General features: G+C 37.3%; 1 long non-coding RNA gene and 1 pseudogene across 1 annotated transcript; one reads left to right on the top strand and one right to left on the bottom strand.

Moving 5' to 3' along the window:
* The window catches only part of LOC140845743 (relaxin receptor 2-like), a 43,962-nt pseudogene extending 40,804 nt beyond the window's left edge, over nucleotides 1-3,158 (bottom strand).
* Nucleotides 3,159-5,315: 2,157 nt separating this feature from the next.
* On the top strand, nucleotides 5,316-17,858 carry LOC140845673 (uncharacterized). The gene is made up of 3 exons (XR_012124563.1): nucleotides 5,316-5,360; nucleotides 9,659-9,778; nucleotides 17,542-17,858. It is a non-coding gene; the product is annotated as an uncharacterized lncRNA (long non-coding RNA).
* Nucleotides 17,859-18,350: the final 492 nt, after the last annotated feature.

Raw genomic sequence — 18,350 nt, 5'->3', positions numbered from 1 at the left:
AGGAATTGGCCTCTTATGTGTTGTTTCCTCAGCTTAGAAAACTTACACCTTTATTCTACTGTTTGCCCTGACAGGATTGCGTGGCCACATCAGTCAGTAAGTACAAGATCCAGACCCCATTTCATGCATACTTTTACCCCACCTCCTTCCCATTTCAAAGATGCCTGCCTTCGAGGAAGGTCACCAAGCCCCATTTCTATCATATTTTTCAGGACAAGCCAAATGCCTGTCAATTTCCCTCAGGCTTCTTCTACTCACAGATTTTCTCAGAAAACTGTCATCTCATCTCCCTCTTCAGATATTGTCTGATGTTTAGACAAACTGATTGATGGTAATGATACATACCTATGTGGAATAAAGTATGGGCTGGATACATGTTGACTGATAGTAGAAAACAGGTGAATTTCAAATTGTCAATATCATTCTCACCAGGGGTAGATTTCAGCCCCATGTCTCCCCTAGGCTGGTGCATTTATGTGGATCACACATAAATCCACATAAGGGCACAAGGAATGCTTGTCTAACCAAACGATCTCTTTTACTGACCAGGAAACTGTATACACTTCACCTTGAGAGATGCTTTCTTTTAGCTGAAAGCTTTCCTTTTAGTCTTCAAACACCTGTCTTGTTCTGTTTGAGTCTGAGAGACTACATTCTTCCTACAAGCTGCCTGAGCACAATGAACTCAGAGAATGATCGCTGTGGCATGTGAAGGTTAGGTGGATATGGGGAGGGTGTCTGTGCAGGGGACAGGGTGCAGCCTGATGGGAAATGTGGAGAGGACAGAAGGGGACAGTTGTGCTCTTTGCCTCTCCCTTTATCCCTCTCGGATTCATTGACTGCCCCATCCCAAGGGACTTTCACTGGCTATTATTCCTCTTGGTGGTCATTCTCCCCAATTCGAGTCTCATTGGATTACAGATTTATGTGCATCCCAGTCTTCGGTGGACCTGACACGGGCATGGGACCCCTTCACACTGATGGACTAGTGCTGAGCCTTGCAGACACTGCACAGTATTGGCTGGAGTTCTGGAAGCATCTTTTCTGGTGGACCAAGGACACAGGTCTCCCTTTCTGCCCTCAGTGTAGCCTCTCCTCTGTGTTCTGCATTCCATGTAACTGCCTCTTCTCAGAATCTCTCTTCTGCTAATTATTTCCTTTACCTCTTACATTTTTAATACTCCTGTCTTTCCCCTTAAGGGATTTTCTGTTAACATTAATCTTATTCAATCTCCTCCAGTCAACCAACTAAACCAGCCAACCACTCAAGCAAGCAAGCAGCCAATCAACTCAAATCCTACTCTGTCCACACGAGGACAGAGGCACACATCTCTCCTTTCAAAAGTAAATTCCCCCCAAAAATCAGTCAAGTCAGTGTCTCCACGTCCTCACCACCCTTTTTTCTTCTGAAAAGCATTCTGTCTTGGCCCTGCTGCTCTGCTGTCATTCTTCACACCAGAAGCACTAATATCCTCTTTGTTACTAAATACAGTAAGCATTTCAGAGTTCTCTGCAGCGCTAACGCAGCCAAACGCAGTCACCAAGTAGAAATCCTTCTCTGCCCTGGCTTCGTGGTGTTGCACAGCCTTGCTTTACTTCCTGTTTCTCCATAATCTCCAAAGGTTCCCTTATCACCACCCCTTTTCTCCGTAATGCTCTGGCTTCCTTTCCTTTGCCAGTTCTTTGAGGGTCACCGATACACAGATGAGGTCCGAGGTTTCTGACACCAATAGGATGAACTGAAGAAGTTAGAGGGACCTGCAAAAAGTTACTAATTTTTAGTTTTGCAAATAAGAACATTAAAAAACCCTGAGTGACTGTGTTTTATAATAATGGTTTGTTAGAAAAATAGTGTTTTATTGTTAAAATGAGAGAGAACATACCCACAGAAGAAAAGACAATCCTTTGAAAGGAAGGCATATAGCTTTGTGAAAACCTAATTTATTTAGGCTCATGGACTGGTAAAACTTACATTCCTGACAGCAGTGGCCTGGAACAGTGCTCTAATATGTGTGAGAAAATGGAATCTGGCAATGTTACCGGAATTCTCTGGGAAGGTTAGCTCTCTGTTGTATAACTCACAGATATTTTCTCTCCCAGTTTGTCGCTTGTCTTTAACTCTGCTCATGACAGAGGCTCCAGTGAGAGAACTATCAGATCCTGACTTTAAAATAACTATGCAAACTGAAAACAGAAGGTAATTTACTTGATTCAATTAAGGATATTTATAAAAACCTATAACAGAGTATACTCACTGGTGAATTATTTATGGCTTTCCCTTTGAGACTAGGAACAGCACAGCAATATTCCCTATTACTACATTTCTTCAACATTGTGTGGATGGGCTTAGCAAATTCAGTAAGGCAAGTAAATCAGTTGTATAATTATTGGAAGAGAAGAAATAAATCTGTCATTATTCATGACTGGTACGTTGTGAACATAAAAAATCCAGAATAATAAACTATTAGTGTTAGTGAGTTTAGCAAGGTGTCCACAAAATCAATTTAATTTCTATATATCAGCAACGAACAATTAGAAAATGAAATGTTTAAAAAATACCCTTTACTATCACATCAACTATTTCATATATTTAGGAATAAAACTAACAAAAATCTGCAAGACATTTATGCAAAGTATATAAAATTATTAAGAGACATTAGAGACTTAAATGAATGGAGACTTACTATTTTAAAGATGTTAACACTTACCTCAAATTCATCTATAGGTTCAAAACAACAAAAATCCAGGAGTGTGCATGTATATGTGAGCAGAAATGGGTAAGTTGCTTCTGAAAGGCACATGGTAATGCAGGAGAGAAAGAGGCAGCCAAGTCAGCTTTGAAGAAAGAGAACACATTGAGAGAACTCGTCTGTGTGTCAAGACTCACAGTGGTGCAATACTCTAAGCAGCACGATATCAGGGCAGACTGAAACCTAGATCAATGGAGCAGAACAGATAGCTCAGACACACACACACACGTATGGACACTTGATTTATGACCTGGTGGCACCGCAGAGCACCGTTGAGTATGGTCACTTAGAGGTAGATTATGCTACATATTAAAGGTAAACCAAGGAAATTTCCAGAATATAGGAGAAAGTCCTTATGACTTTGGGGTAGAGATTTTAAGAAAATACAAAAACAACAAACAAAAGCATCACTCATAAGAGAAAAGAGAGAGAAACTAGACTAAACTTAGGAACTGTTGAAAGATAAAATGTCACTATTAAGAAAGTATGAAAGTAAGCTGCAGAGGAGATGTTTCAAAAACTTTCAAAGTCTATAGTTAGAATACATCCTAATACTCTCTAATACATATGTATTTTATATTTATATTTATGCACATTTATATTATCTATATACATTATATATATGTATATATATACACACATATATATTAGAGAGAGAGTGGTCCTACTTATTAACAAAGAAAAGATTAACAGTAAATAGAAAAAGTAGCAAGAGCTTGAATAGACTCTTAATATAAGAGGATATCCAAATAGCCAAAAAAATCTGAGAAAGTATTAAATCTAACTAGTGATCAGGGAAATGCAAATTTAAACTACAATGAGATAGCACACAGGTTACCAGCATGGCTATAATTTAAAAAAACAATCATACACTATTTGACAAGGCTATGGACCTGTGCAAACTCTCACACATGGGTGGGACTCTTAATTAGAGCAACTGCTTTAGAAAACAGTTTGTCATTTGTGACCTACCAATCTTGAGGCTCTGGGAGCCTTATTGGTTGGCAGTTTTACCTCTAGATACAGATCCGCAGATTCCCGTAGAAATGCACACCCAGGTGCCCCAAGAGACTCAGACAAGGATATCACAGACACAGTACTCAGAAAAGGACAAAACTGGAAACAGTCCAACTGTCCTTGCAAAATAAAATGGCTAAGAAATGGATATATTCATCGATGCGTAACATATGGTATTGAAAATGAAGAAACTAAATCATTCAAAGTGATTTCAGATCAAGCATAGCCAGTGGGCAGTTCTCCTGTACTTCTTATAATTGCTCTGTGTTCCATCAGGGAAACACGCATTTTATGGTAATAAGACATTTAGACATTAGTTTGCCGTGTTCTGTATGTCCGAAATGCAATTTTTCTCATTTTGCAATTCATCGTTCTGTGATATTTATCTCAAAAATCATTTCTCTGCAAACTTTACTGATCCCTCCATGACCACTCCAGAGGATGAACTTCTCTTTTCTTTGCAGAGCATCTTGTGCATACATCTATTGTAGTATTTATGGCATTTATTATAATTTGAGATATTTTCATTCTTCCTGTAGTTTACTGTGCCCCACCTATGGAAAGGTACTTACTTTATTAATTTTGAATCTCCTGATGCCTAGAAAAGTTCTCCATTTTTAGCACATACCATATGCCTCCAAATTGTTATCCAAACTTAGTTAACATTTTCAAGGATAATGAAATTGTTTTCATAATTGGCCTACACATACCTAAATCCCTGTATGTGGAAGTGGGGAGCATACAGGTCCTTCAGTGATCATGTCAGAAACAGGCTAAGTTTGTGTTGGATATATGCCAGTGTGGGTTAGGTGCACACACAAGTTCTATGCTCTTTTCCCTTTTCTCATTTGTCTTATATTAATGCTTCTTTTTTTACTTTGGCCTTTTTGCTTGAAGCTATCTCCCATACACAGCAGAGGTAGCAGAGGAGAAGTGGGAAATTTCCAGGTGAATTCTATGGCCCACACTGGCTTATTACACTCTATGCTCTACACCTAGAAATCAGGTTATAGGAAAAGGAATTGCCCCATGCTTTTACTCCTTGTAAAACCCCTGCAACTCATACATACAATGAACGAAAATAACACTGCCAATGCAAAACAGTGTGCTCTTACTGAGGGCAACCTATTTTCAAAGTAGATAATTTTAGCTTTAGTAGTTACAGCTTAAGTAGTGTCTTGCCAATGGGTTTCAGCCCCAGGCAAGTTCACTATGGATTCAATGAGGGCCAAAGAAATGATAGTAGAACAATCTTGGGGTGAAAGGGTTTATATCCAACTTTGTTTCCATGGTGGCAGGTCAGTCACTAAAATCCCATCCACTCAGAGTGAGTCTGCACACAGCAAGTCAGACTCTGCCCTCTGGACCACTCTGCCCACACAGCTGTCCTATGGGCCTCTGTCCTCGGCACTGCCCACCACTCCAGCCTCTGCTCTGCTCTCCTGCAGCCTTGCAGCCATGCCACCATGTCGCCCATAGCACTGGGTGGAGCTCTCTAGATTAAATAATGATGTATTGCTCATACATGTGCAGTGAGCTAGCCAACCAAGTTTCTCAGTACCACTCAGCACAGATTATTTTTCCTGCCAGTAGGTAAGTTTACCTACAAGTCTTTCACCTCATTCTCAGATAGGATTTGAGGCTTTTGAGGTAACACTTTTTCAGTGTCCCTCAAAGGCAGAATGAAAGTGAATTAATATCTTTTGCATTTCTTACATTTCATGAATTTACATGAAAGGAAATTAAGAGTAGGAGTATCTGCAACAACAGATGCACTACTTTTAGCCTGTGCTGATGAGACAGAAAGTCTCACTCAAAGTGTGAGTAAGAGATGGGGGCTACGGGGGACAGAATGGAGGGGGGAAGGAGGAGAGAGGAGAGGCCCCAGAATTAGCACTCTCGTCCAGTAAATGACTAATTCCCGTGTCCACTGGCTGGATTATAAACAAAAATTGTATAATGACATCCAGGTAATGATTGAGAAAGAGAATCTCTCTGCAAATCAGGGCTCTTCCTTGGCCACTTATGTCAGGGGTTTACTAATTCTTCCAAAGAAGGGAGTGGTAATTAACATCAAGACTGCCTTATAAACATACATATTAATTATACTTCTAAAAATTATACCATTCTTTAAGAGGCTGTATATTGGTCATTAGACAATACAGGTTCAGCTATCCCCCTGCCAACAAATTTAATTTGTCCTCATAATCCTCAAAATTTTTTAAAAAAACTTTTCAGGTAGAATTAGCAAGTTAAATAATCCAGGTGAACCAATTAGCAGTCCTGGTACACACAAAGAATATAACAAGGAATTAGCATCTCTTATTTTTTAAAAAGCCTACTTCTATTTTGATATGTAACCTGTTAATACCAGTTTCCAGAAGTGTGATCCATTGGACAGGTTGATCAGACCCCTGGGACCCTTCTAGAATGGGCAGAATCCCACATCCCACCCTAGACCTATTGAATCTATAGGGGCTGGAGTCCTAGAATCTACTTAATACCATTACAAGTGGTTCTTAGAAACTGAACAATTCTACCAGTGCTTTGGCTGAGTCTGAGAGGTTTTTCGGTATGAGGCTGAAGGTCAAAGGCAGGTAAGGATAAGATGCTGTGACGAGCACAGGTCTACCAGCCCTGAATCCAGCATCCTGTCACTGCGCCGCCTCTCCTAGCCTGTCTCTTATGCTTGTGTAACCCTTTACTTCATGACCACTTCTCTGGTGTGTATGCCTACCCGGGTCCAATCTCTAAGAAGCAAAATCTCAAGGATAAAAACCACCTTTTCTTAGCTACTGGGTCCAGATGACCTATTGTGAGCAAGTCTTGGATATGCTCCCCATGATATATTCTTTCCCACAGACACAGAAAACGTTGATGTTATGTTTTTACATTAAAACCCTTAGCTCGTGGAAGAGACCACTCCCCACAGCTGAGGACTAGAGGAAAAGCCACTGTCGGGAGAGGAACTGACCCGCTTGGTCAACAGGAGCTGGGACTGATGAGCAATGAGAGCTGGGTTCTTGCCTGTTTGAGAAGGGGCTGAGTGCCACCCGCCCAGGTGACTCTACAGGAGCCACATGCTGGGACTGAGCCCCTGGGAAGGAATGAGGATTGAAATAGCTCTGCCTGACCACTCAAGGCTGTGATATGCATATTGCCCATTGCCCATGTCCAGCAGGGAAAATCAGCAGTCACACCTTTGCAAAGTGGGTGTGAGATTTGGAATTGGATCACCCACGAGGTGAAATCACTGAGATACTGATATAAACTACAGCCCAGATCTGAACACTCCAATGGCTATATTGAAGCAGTTATGGGACCATTCATAGAGAGACTGTGCAGGAAAATATCCCTCCAAGTTGATGAAAATGTCCAGGGCTCCAAAAAGGGGAGAATTTATACCTGGGGAACTAAATGATGGTGCTTCAAAGAGCTGTCAAAAATCTGTGCAATTTAAAATTCTCATAGAAATAATGGAAGGAATAATATCATGAACAAAACCAGATATAATAGTATGATATAATAATATCATTATAAAACCAGAACAGATTTAAATACAGTTGGAATTATTAGAAAGAAAAATATAGTCACTAACATTTTTCTAAGAATTTTATTGAATAAAAAGTAAACTAGAAAAAGAAAAGCCTAAAAACAGACAACAGCAAAAAAAAAAAAAAAAAAAAGTAAACTAGAGTCAGAGAAAGAGAGAATTGGTTAAAATCATCTCTTCTTCATCAAACATTTATTCTGTTAACACACAACTTTCATGGGCAAAGAAGACAATCAGATATTACTAGTGAGAATAATATGACACCAGACAGTGGGTGAGCTAAACAGGGTGATGGCTAGTGCAGATCTATAATACCTTCATAGGAACCCTTTGGAGAGATGTGTTTCAGAATTTATAATTTGTTTTGTTTTAGAAAGTTAATATGATATGCACACTATAAATTCCATAACATTCCTTGCTAGGCCTGGGGGGAAAACCCCATAATTAAACACATCAATATTTATCTGCATCACCATGTATGACATTTTGCAAAAGTTTATATATAAACGCTCTAAATAGCCTCTGGGTAGATGATGTATTGGCCAATTTTGACCAGATTTGTAGGCAAAAGTGTTAAAACTTTCCATTTTCAGAGCTTTCTGGATTTCAGAATTGTAGATAAATCATCACAGACGTAAAAAACAAGAGCAAACTGGTGTTGAAGATGAAATTCGATCTAACACTTGTTTGGTTCCATTTGGGCACATGTTCCAGCAATCTTAGCAGCAGAAAGGGTGACTGCTGACCAGGCCCGGAGGCACTGGGACTGGAAACAAAGAACAGGAAGGAGGCAGGGTCAAAGGGGAGGCGAGAAAATCAGCTGAAGACTCCAGAGAGGAAGCTCAACAAAGGCAGGGGTGCCGAGAGGTGAGGAGTACGTGAGGAGGAGCAACCTGAGGGATCGCGGATTCCACGGTGGAAATGTAAAGACGATGCTAATCATCAGGGAGGAGCAGATACGGGAATCTGAGAGCCCGGGATGCGGGAAGGATGAAGCCTGAACTGGAGAAGATAGGAGCTCAGAGGGCAAGAGGGTAGAAAATGAGGCAGGAAGACAAGACAGGAGGGTTTCAGAGGCCAGGAAACCTGGGAGACAGAGGTGAGAGTGGGCAGGTGAGGTACAGAGATGGTGGGAAGAGCGTCAGGGAGGGAATCCCAGAAAGAAGTGTGCAGAGGTGGGCGGGAGAAGGGGACACAGGTGGTGGGAAGCAGAACCAAGAAGGGGGCAGCAGCAGGGGGGAGGGGGCAGAGACAGTGGCAGGCAGAAGCCAGAACATTGGAGAGGAGGGTGCACAGGAGGAGAGGCCAAGGATTTGGTCAGTCAGGCTGAGCATATTTCAAAGGCTTTTTTTTTTGACTGTATGATTCCATTTATGTGAATGGAATGTTCAAAATCAAAGGCCTATGACTTACTATTAAAGTTGACTTTGGAATCGAAATTCCTTTCTAATCTTAAAATGTTCAGAAGTCTATTTGTCGCAAAATTATTACATCAGTCATTTCATTTCATTTAGAAGCACTTTTCTGAGGCATTCAGCCATGTGGAAATTTATTGCAAACTTATTTTTTTCTCTAGTCGTCAACAACTGGAAGTAGAGGGGTGAGAAATTGGTATATGGGAATAAAGCATGGAAAAGATGTGTATTTTTCATTTTCAGATAATTCCACTGTTATTTCTCATTTAAAACAAGCACATTCATTTTTGCCTGGTGAACGTTAGGTCATATATTTACCAAACAACTAAACCAGGCAGTTTGGGTTCTCAATATTATGCATTGAGATATATACATATATTATATAATGCAATATATTATATATGTACATGCTCTCCTAAAAATGCTGTGCATTTATTATTATATAACTATGTACACAAAAACTATTAGTTGAATGAGTTTCATTCAGGGCACAATTTCCTAGGATAAAAACACACCAATTTTCAATATCTATTTACCTTAAAGCAGCATCCCAATTGCATCTCTAGAATTTAGCCAATTTTGCCACTTCAAGTGAGAGTCCTCAAAACTCTTAACACATCTGGTCATATTTATTCACCGTGAGATGAACGAATGATAGACATCTGTTGCCACATGTATTTAGCAGTGCTGTTAAGAGTTCGCACATCCTGAGTGGTTTTAACTTCGGAGTTTCTGGTATTTTCCCTCCTCCCTCACAGCGGGGCTCCATTCAGCCCCTAGGCAGATGCGTTTCTTTTTTTATTAGTGGTGTTGCTGTAGCCTCTCAGTATGACTAGCCTGCAGTATAATTGATTTTCGCAGCCATCAGAAGCCTGGATGTAATTCTGTGAAATTGGAATTTAATTGGAAAACCTTTTCTCAAGTTACAGAGACCGATTTGAACACAGAAAAAGGACGGTCGGAATTGAGCTCTGAGCTTGTCCACTAGGGGGCAGTCAAACACTGCTCACTTCAAAATGCTGCTGGGTTAGCAAATTACTTGAGTAAGTAGAAATTGGTAGTTCCTAAGTAACATGCTTAACACTTCATGATTTAAATTTCCCATGTAAGCCTATGTTTGGGTTTATAATACTGTCCATGATTAGTCCATAAAAAACTGTATTTTTTCAGGGTACGAGGTGGTTTGAAGCTGGTTAATAAGGATATCCAGTGAATAAACGGATGATAAAATACAGTAGAAAGTGATAAGATGTTATATTTACTTATAAATTAATGTCTGTAGCTTCAGAGAATATCATTTATTCCTCAAACTCTCAAGTTGGTCTTGGCCAGAAGAAAAAAGACAAAATATAATTTCTACCCTTTCCTGTTTGGTTTAGATTTGGTTCTATGAATCTAATACAGATATTGATTAAACTTGAAAAAGCAATCTTTGCTCTTACATAATTTGAAATTACGTTTCTTTGCTTTTTATAGTCTTATAGCTTTAACTGTCTATAATTTTATTGTGAAAAAGAAAAAAAGTTTTGCTATTTATGTAGCAGATGATTACTACTTTAATAAATATAAGGAAGATATCAAAGTATTGATTAGCATGTCTAACTTTGAAAATAAATGATTTTAAATATAACAGGTTAAATTAGCAATCCAAAGTAATGTAAGATTAGAAAATAAAGTTTCCAGAGAATTACAATTAATAAATACTTATCAAGTTGTTACTATAGATCTGAATTAGGGCATTTACGTAGAAATAAAAAACAAATAATAATAATGTGTTTAAAACTTCTTTCCTTCTTTTTCTGGTTTAAAGAACACCATTACATTATGACAAAACTTAAAATATTATTTTACTAATAGCTGTTTCTCATCTCAGATTTTTTGTAAGCAAAATCAATGAAATGCATTACTGCAAGTAAAAGCAATACTATGGTAAAATTTGGTTAACCTTGTATTTCTGTATATTAAAGAATTTTTAAGAGTATAGATGACCTCTATAAAGTGTGTTGAACCCAAGAACCTACTTTTAACTGTCCATTTTTAAAAATCACATGAAATTGAATATTGCAAATGTGCATAAGGTATGACCTTCTGAGAGACCTTAAATCAAAGAAATAGATTGCTTTCTACATCTGTTTATCATGCAAAATGAGCTCATATGGTTTTTCTTCTTAAGAAATACTTCATATAATATATTAGTGATAACTTAAGGTAACAATTTTTCATTAAGAGATTGAAACAAAATATAACTTGTGCTAAGTGCATCAGAATATTTTTAAATAATTTGAAGCATAGTTTTAGTATCACTTCAAATTCAAACTAAAATTTAAATGTTTAAAAAATCTTGTACTTGTTAGTTCTTAAACAATTGCTTATAAACACTGCATTCTAATCCAAGATTTAAAATAGTCAGTTGATCATTTTTAAAAAGTGAGTATTTTAAAAGCCTAAAATGAATTTCTCAGAAAATTAGAATAACTTCAAATTGTAACTTATTCTCAGAGAGTTTACAAAGTCTTTAAGAAAGACTATGAACTTAAATAGGTATATTTTTTAATAATAGTAATAAACCCAAAATGCCTTGGATATGATGAATAGATTATTTATTTACTTACAAATGTACAAGCTCCCAACAAAACAAGTCCATATTTTTCTTAGATCTTTTCTCTCAGCTTTACAATAAAAATGCCACTAACTTGAAAATTAGCAATTTGACTGAAATAAACATGTTTAAATATCAAAAACATAAAAGAGAATTATCAAAATAGGTACACTTTTGTACATTTTTAACAATTTGATATTAGATAGGTTTCCTCTTAGGGAGAGACACTGGTCTTCAGATTTGTCTGTGGCTTTGCGTTTTCCAGCTTAACTAGTGTAACTACATTAATGAAACATAGTAACTAGCAATTGCATACATTTGATGAACAGATTTCAACAGGTTGAAACGTTGTAAGGTAAAATTCTAATTGATTTGTTATCATTGTTTTTTACAAATACTAAAATTTTCTCCATAACTGATATATTCCACAATCTTTTTCAAATATATTTCATTTAGAATTTTAATGACATACAAAGGAATTTTCCATGAAAAATTTGTTGCAACTAGAAATAGCTAGGATGGGACTAGAAACAATGAGTGATAATGTTAATTAAAATGCAGATTGGATGTCTGTTTAGCAAACGCTGAAAGGAGGCTATGATAAATGTGACAGAACTAAAGAGAAATATTATATTCTTTTGGAAACTGCACTCATTTATGTGAGAAAGCAGCAGCCTTACCTTTGATATCTGTCAGAATGATGAAATGAAGTAGAAGGAACATTGCAATCAATATGAGGCTGAAGAGATGTTTAATACCAGCAAAATAACAATAGGTTTACAGCGATTGAGTTATCAGATGTATCCTCCTTACACCTCAGAAGGAGTTCTGATATAGTAACTTTGGTACCTTCATGCGTCTGAGCATGCTCACAGATAGAGCTTTACTGGCATGAGGGGAAACCATCTTTTGACACTACGTAGACTATCTTTTTTGTTGTTTTGTTTGTTTGTTTATTTCATTTTATTTTAAAATTACAGTTGCACTATTGGTCATTAATTCATCATATATGTACAAAGAGATATAAATAAGACTTTGCTATTATTAGATAAGAAATATATTGTTTTAATCACTTAAAAATGTCCCCTCAAAGCACGTAGTACAATGTGCTTTTATATTTAAAACACAAATATATATGAAGTTGTTAGATATGAAGGGATATAGACTTACACTGAATAGGTGATAAAACTTTTTACAAGCATATTTTTCATGCAATAAGCAAGCGACAAAAAGCTACTTACTACCAAATAATGAAGAACACCTATTCTATTCAAATGCATTTAAATGTTTTTACACAACATACACAAAGATACTAATAACAAAAATATATGGCCTTGTGTTTTACTCATTAATGCATTTACACAATATTTGCAACTTTGTTTACTTCCTCTATAATCATATCTCTTTTTTAAAGTGGATAATTTTATTCTTGTTTTCAATTCTGTGTTGCATGCCTGATAGAAAAAATTAATTAAAATTTAGTTCTTATATCCCAAAAGCAGCCCCTAAACAGCAGTTCGTGCCAGTTAAAAGTACAGAAAGCGATTTTTGGTTGTAGGGTTTCATTGACCCTTGTGTGGTCATAAAGATTTCTACAAAAGTTCTTTGTAGAATTTCACTGACAGAGTCATATATATTTTATTAACAGGGAAATTTATATGTAGACATACAAAGCCGTTTGTAGCCCTGATATGGACGGAGGATTGTGCTAGTGAATGATATGGATTCTCTTATGTTATTAATGGTGCCGCAACAACAGCGTTTTAAGAAAACATCCCATGATAACAGGCTGTTGTCACCACACATCAGGAGAGGTGGGGTTTTCATCCCGCTTTCTTTCATTCCAGCCTTTGATAGAATAAAGATTCAGAAGGAATTTGAAGTAGAAAATACTTTAATTATCATATAATATGGTTAGTTCTTTTCTCTCTTAACAAGTGAGCTAAATTCCCCAAGGCTCTTTCCAGACACACTGAGATGCGTTCTCCTTCTAGTTTTTCAACAAAAGAAAGAAAAAGCAGCAATGAGAATAACGTTAAAGATGAGAAGAAATATTTCAAGATCTTTTCTTACATTTCAAGCACTTTTTTCTTCATTAACCTCAAGGTGTTTTCAGATAAAAATTGCCTTACTTCACTTTAAAAACATCTTTTCTTACATTTTGTATTCTGCAAATAACATCATGGATGCTAGTTTCTGGTATTGAAACTTTAAGCCTGAATTTTTAAGTGCAGTTAAACACCATGAATTTCCTATCACAAGTCTATTTGAAGTTTAAATATATATTCTGTGAAAATACAACTTTTGGAGAATGAAAAAGATGTCAAGATTTCAAAGAACTTCAAAGATTTTTTCATGAATATTAACCTTAGAAATAGATTTAAATTGCTAAAAAGTTCAATCATCATCCCTTTGTGTTAGACTTTTAAAGTTAATCTTTGAAATATTAACATAAAAGTATTCAGAACTCAGTTAGGATAAATGATATTTACAAACATCTTTGGCTCATTATAGAGTTTTCCAAAGACAGAAAGTACGAACACTGAAATGTGTTTCCCTTAGTGTGTTTTAACTTTGATTTTTCTAGTGTGAATATCCAACCTTCTGAACTAAACTGAAGTAGGTGAAATGTTCACAAAGATACCATGTATGGGTTTAAATGAGAGTGAATGAATTTACTCTTTCCTTAGAGACATCATTGGCAGGGAAACTCTAGAGAGCGCTTCACGCAGAGATGAGGGAAACTTGTGTAAACTGATTCATCCTTGGATAGTAACTTCAAATTTGTGTAAGTGCACTTTATTGACTGTTGTCTGAATCAACTCACTCCTTCATGCTAATCGCCTGTGCATAGCACACACGCATACTTTCGGCAGTAATAGCATAAAAGCTCGTGTCAATACACTATTTACAACATAGTACAATTCAATGTAATTCTGGATCATTCAAGAGAGTTTTTTTACTGAAAGTACTAATTATCCTATTCCATGTGTAAAGGCATGGGGGTAGGGGAATTTCTTAATTTCTACTGTAACTTTTCTTCACTTCTTAGAAGCCATTGTTACATATAAAGTTCTGAATCCAGAACACAATTTATTTAAATATGCTCAGAAAACCCTGATTTTAGCACATTTTCAGAATTGCATGATTGCTTTTCATATAGGCTGTAATTCACATTCTTGTCAAATAAATATTTTCAATCAAGGTATTTATTTAACACCCACTGTGCATAATGCCAAGATAGGCTTGTAAACATGTCTCACTTCTACAGACTATCTAATCTTTTATTCATAAGTCCTGATCCTTAGCTGATTAGTATCACTTTCTTTTTTTGAGAGAAAAGGACACCATTAGTCAATGAATGAATTACATTAATGGCTAATATTTTTCCTCAAAAAGATAAATTATAGACTAACAAATATCAGAATCCAAAGCTTGTGATAGATAGCAGGCCCATAGTGGCAATGTTCACAACAGTAGTCTCCTTACCATCAATGGAGTTGTAGTAAAGCCTTGAAATTTCAGCCATACTAGCTAAGTTATTTGTGATGATAATTACTTTAGCCTTCCTTTATGAGATTATATTATTAACTCATCATTCAATAAGCAATATTTTGAGTAACCTTTTTAGCAGTGGTGACAGATTTATATGCACCCTGCGGGCAGAACAAACCTTACTGACTCACGTGATCTCCTTAACATAGGGAGTCAGTCATTTAAGCAAACCAGTCCTGATATTGGGTGCATTTTGAGCAAGAAAGTCAAAGTTGAGTGTTATAACTCTGCTGCTCTATGTTTAAAATAATTTAAGTCATGCTCCATTTCTCTGGTAATTTCAACACTTGGCAAGCTCAGCTTTTAAAAGCAGAGCTATAAACCAAAAGTAAAAAATATCACCAAAGACACCCACTGCTGGCAGTACTGTAGATTAGATACTCTGCATGGACTTCTTGCATAAAACAAATTTATTGTATTTCTGAAGTCTTAAAATGAAGGGAATTAAATCTAAAGGGAGATCACAAGACAAAACCAAACTGAAATGCTGAAACGGCAATGGAGAACAGTAAACAAATGTAGACGGCAAGATGCCTTCTGCAAACAAATGTGGATATTGGTGCTGCAGCTTCTGGACCAAGCCTTGGGTCTGTGGCAAGGTCTGAGGCTCCATCTCAGCCTCCTCAGAGGATTCAGCTGAGCACTGTCAAAGGAGGCCACTAGCACCATGCAACAGAAACATGATCCTCAATTTGGATCCTTGGGATTTACCCAGATTAACATCAATGAAATGCTGGCTCATTAGCAAAGATCAACCATGCACACTTGGGTGAAAGTCAACAGAAACAAAAGCAATAGATTTAGAGCCTCCAAAACCTCCAATATTGAAGTGATCAACTATGGAATAGAAACTGTTTAAAGACAGAAACACATGGAATCACAAAAGTGAGTAAATAATAAGAAATCACACTAAAGAGCCAAAGACAATTTCTAGAAATGAGCAACAGGTTTGCAGAATTTAAGGAGTCAGTGGGTGGGTAAAATCATTGTTGAGACAATTATCCAGAAGGTAGTACAGATAAACAGAGATTTAGAAAAGTTGAAGAAGTTGAAAGATTTGGAGGAAAGCAGGAAAAGTTTCAAAATATGGCTGGAGTCCCAGAAGGAGAAAATAGTGAGAATGAAGAAGAGACAGTATCTGAGGTGCTAATGACTGAGAATATTCTAGAAGTGATAAAAAATAAAATTTACAGAAATTGGAAGAGTAATTTCTAGTAGGCAGTATAAATAAAAATAAATCAACAACTGGACATTTGGGTATTGAAATTGCATAATATCAAACACACAGTGCAACATATGCATCCCTATGTTTATCGCAACACTATTTACAATAGCCAAGAAATGGAAGCAACATAGGTGTCCATCAGTAGATGAATGGATAAAGAAGATGTGGTACATATACACTATGGAATATTTTTCAGCCATAAGAAGAAAACAAACCCTGCCATTTGCAACACTAGAGGGTATTACACTCAGTGAAATAAGCCAGGTAGAGAAAGACAAGTACCAAATGATTTCACTCATCTGTGGAGTATAAGAACAAAGCAAAAACTGAAGGTACAAAACAGCAGTAGACTCACGGAACCCAAAAATGGACTAACAGTTGCCAAAGGGAAAGGGACTCGGGAGGATAAGGTGGGAAGGGAGGGACAAGGGGGGAAAGGAGGCATTACAATTAGCACACATAATGTAGGGGCGGAGGCATGCGGAGGGCGGTACAACACAGAAAAGACAAGTAGTGACTCTACAGCATCTTACTACGCTGATGGACAGTGACTGTAATGGGGTGTGCACTGGGGACTTGATAATGGGGGGAGTCTAGTAACTGTAATATTGCTCATGTAATTGTAGATTAATGATACCAAAAAAAAATACACAGGGTAGGATTTAAAAGAAAAAAGAGCGAAAAGGCCAATCACCTACAAAAGGAAAATTGGAAAGTCAGTACACTAGTCAACAGCAGCAATAGAAGTTATATGAAGTGAGATAGCGTCCCAAGTTCTGAGAGAAAATAAATGGCAACTAAAAATTGTGTACCCAGGAAACCATTTTTAAAGAGAGTATAGGATAAAGTCATGTATGAGATATATTAAGAAGTAAGAACCAAAATGAAACATGCAGACAGGAAGTTCTAAGGCATTTGAGGGAAGAGAACATTTCAGTTGAGTTGCAAAGCCCATTAGGTGAAACTTGAGCTCTGTCCATCTTGAACAACCTAACAGCCTAAGAGATTAAAAGTCAGCGCAACTCTCCTCACAGTGGTGTCAGGTATTAGGCTCACTCAAGAAAGGCTAAAGGGAGAAGGAAATAAAGCAGATTCTTCACAGAATACCGTGTCTGGTCATGCACAGCTGCACCAAAACCACGACAGATACTCGGGAAGTATATCAGAGATGCCGTAGTACATTAGATGGTTGTTCCCAAGCATTCTGCTTGCTGTAGAAGTATGCTGCACCCCCACTTTTTCCCATGTGGCTTGGCAGTACCTCTTAAGGGCTGTGGATATTATCTGCTCCACTGACTTCTTCCTTGCCCATGGGACTGGTTTTGACCAATTGACCGTGACTAGATGTGACACGCGCCACGTTCCAGCTGAGGCTTTCACTGTGTTTGTGGGTTGTGGCTTGACCTTTTATGTCCCCCTCTCCTTAGCCAGAGGCAGCATGCTTGAGCCTGAGTCCAGCCAAGCCCAGAAGAGCCACTGATGACGCACAGACCTGTGACTGAGGCATACGTGTTACTGCTGTCAGCCCCTGAACCTGTGACTCTTGCTGCTGTTTTGGTGGACACAGCAAATCCTAACTCAGATAGGTCATTCTGGACATCATCAGTCCTTGGTTTTTCAGGAGCAAAACTGAGAATATTGACCTAGAGGTACGTACCATGTATGTTGAATAAATGTATATCCTAACTCCAGTTTTCCTTGGAGAAATTTTCATTTTTTGGAATATCTTAATATTCTATTCTATTCCCAGGTTTCTTAAAGTAAATTATACAGGTGTCACTCCCAGAGGTGGCCTTCCCTTCATTATTCACAAAATGATTCCTAAATATTTACAAGACCTTTGGTTTTTCTGAAATTCTGTGTGACTGAACTTCAGTATGTGCTTAAGTGAGTAGATGCTATTTTCCAGTGTGTATGTTTCATGGTCTCTAAGTGTCTGCATTTATAGCTTCAGGTTACATGAAATAAACTAGGACACTATTTGGAGCCTATTTCAATGTTTGAGTCAGTGTGCTGAGTTTACCCTGAATGAATGTACCTTTATTTATGAAGCACAGTCATGTCTATTACTGGGTAATGTTGTTAGATTTAACGTAAAAAGCCATAAATGATTTTTTAATCTAAATTCTTTTTGAATTCATTATGTAGCCCTATATTTTATAGGATCATAAAAACACAAACTTGGCAAAGCACACAGAAGGCCTCACACAAGACCAAAGACTCACAACAGCCATTG

The sequence above is a fragment of the Manis javanica genome, chromosome 1 (genome assembly GCF_040802235.1).
Source record: "Manis javanica isolate MJ-LG chromosome 1, MJ_LKY, whole genome shotgun sequence".
NCBI classification, from domain to species: Eukaryota; Metazoa; Chordata; class Mammalia; order Pholidota; family Manidae; genus Manis; species Manis javanica.
This window is presented reverse-complemented; position numbering and strand designations above follow the sequence as displayed.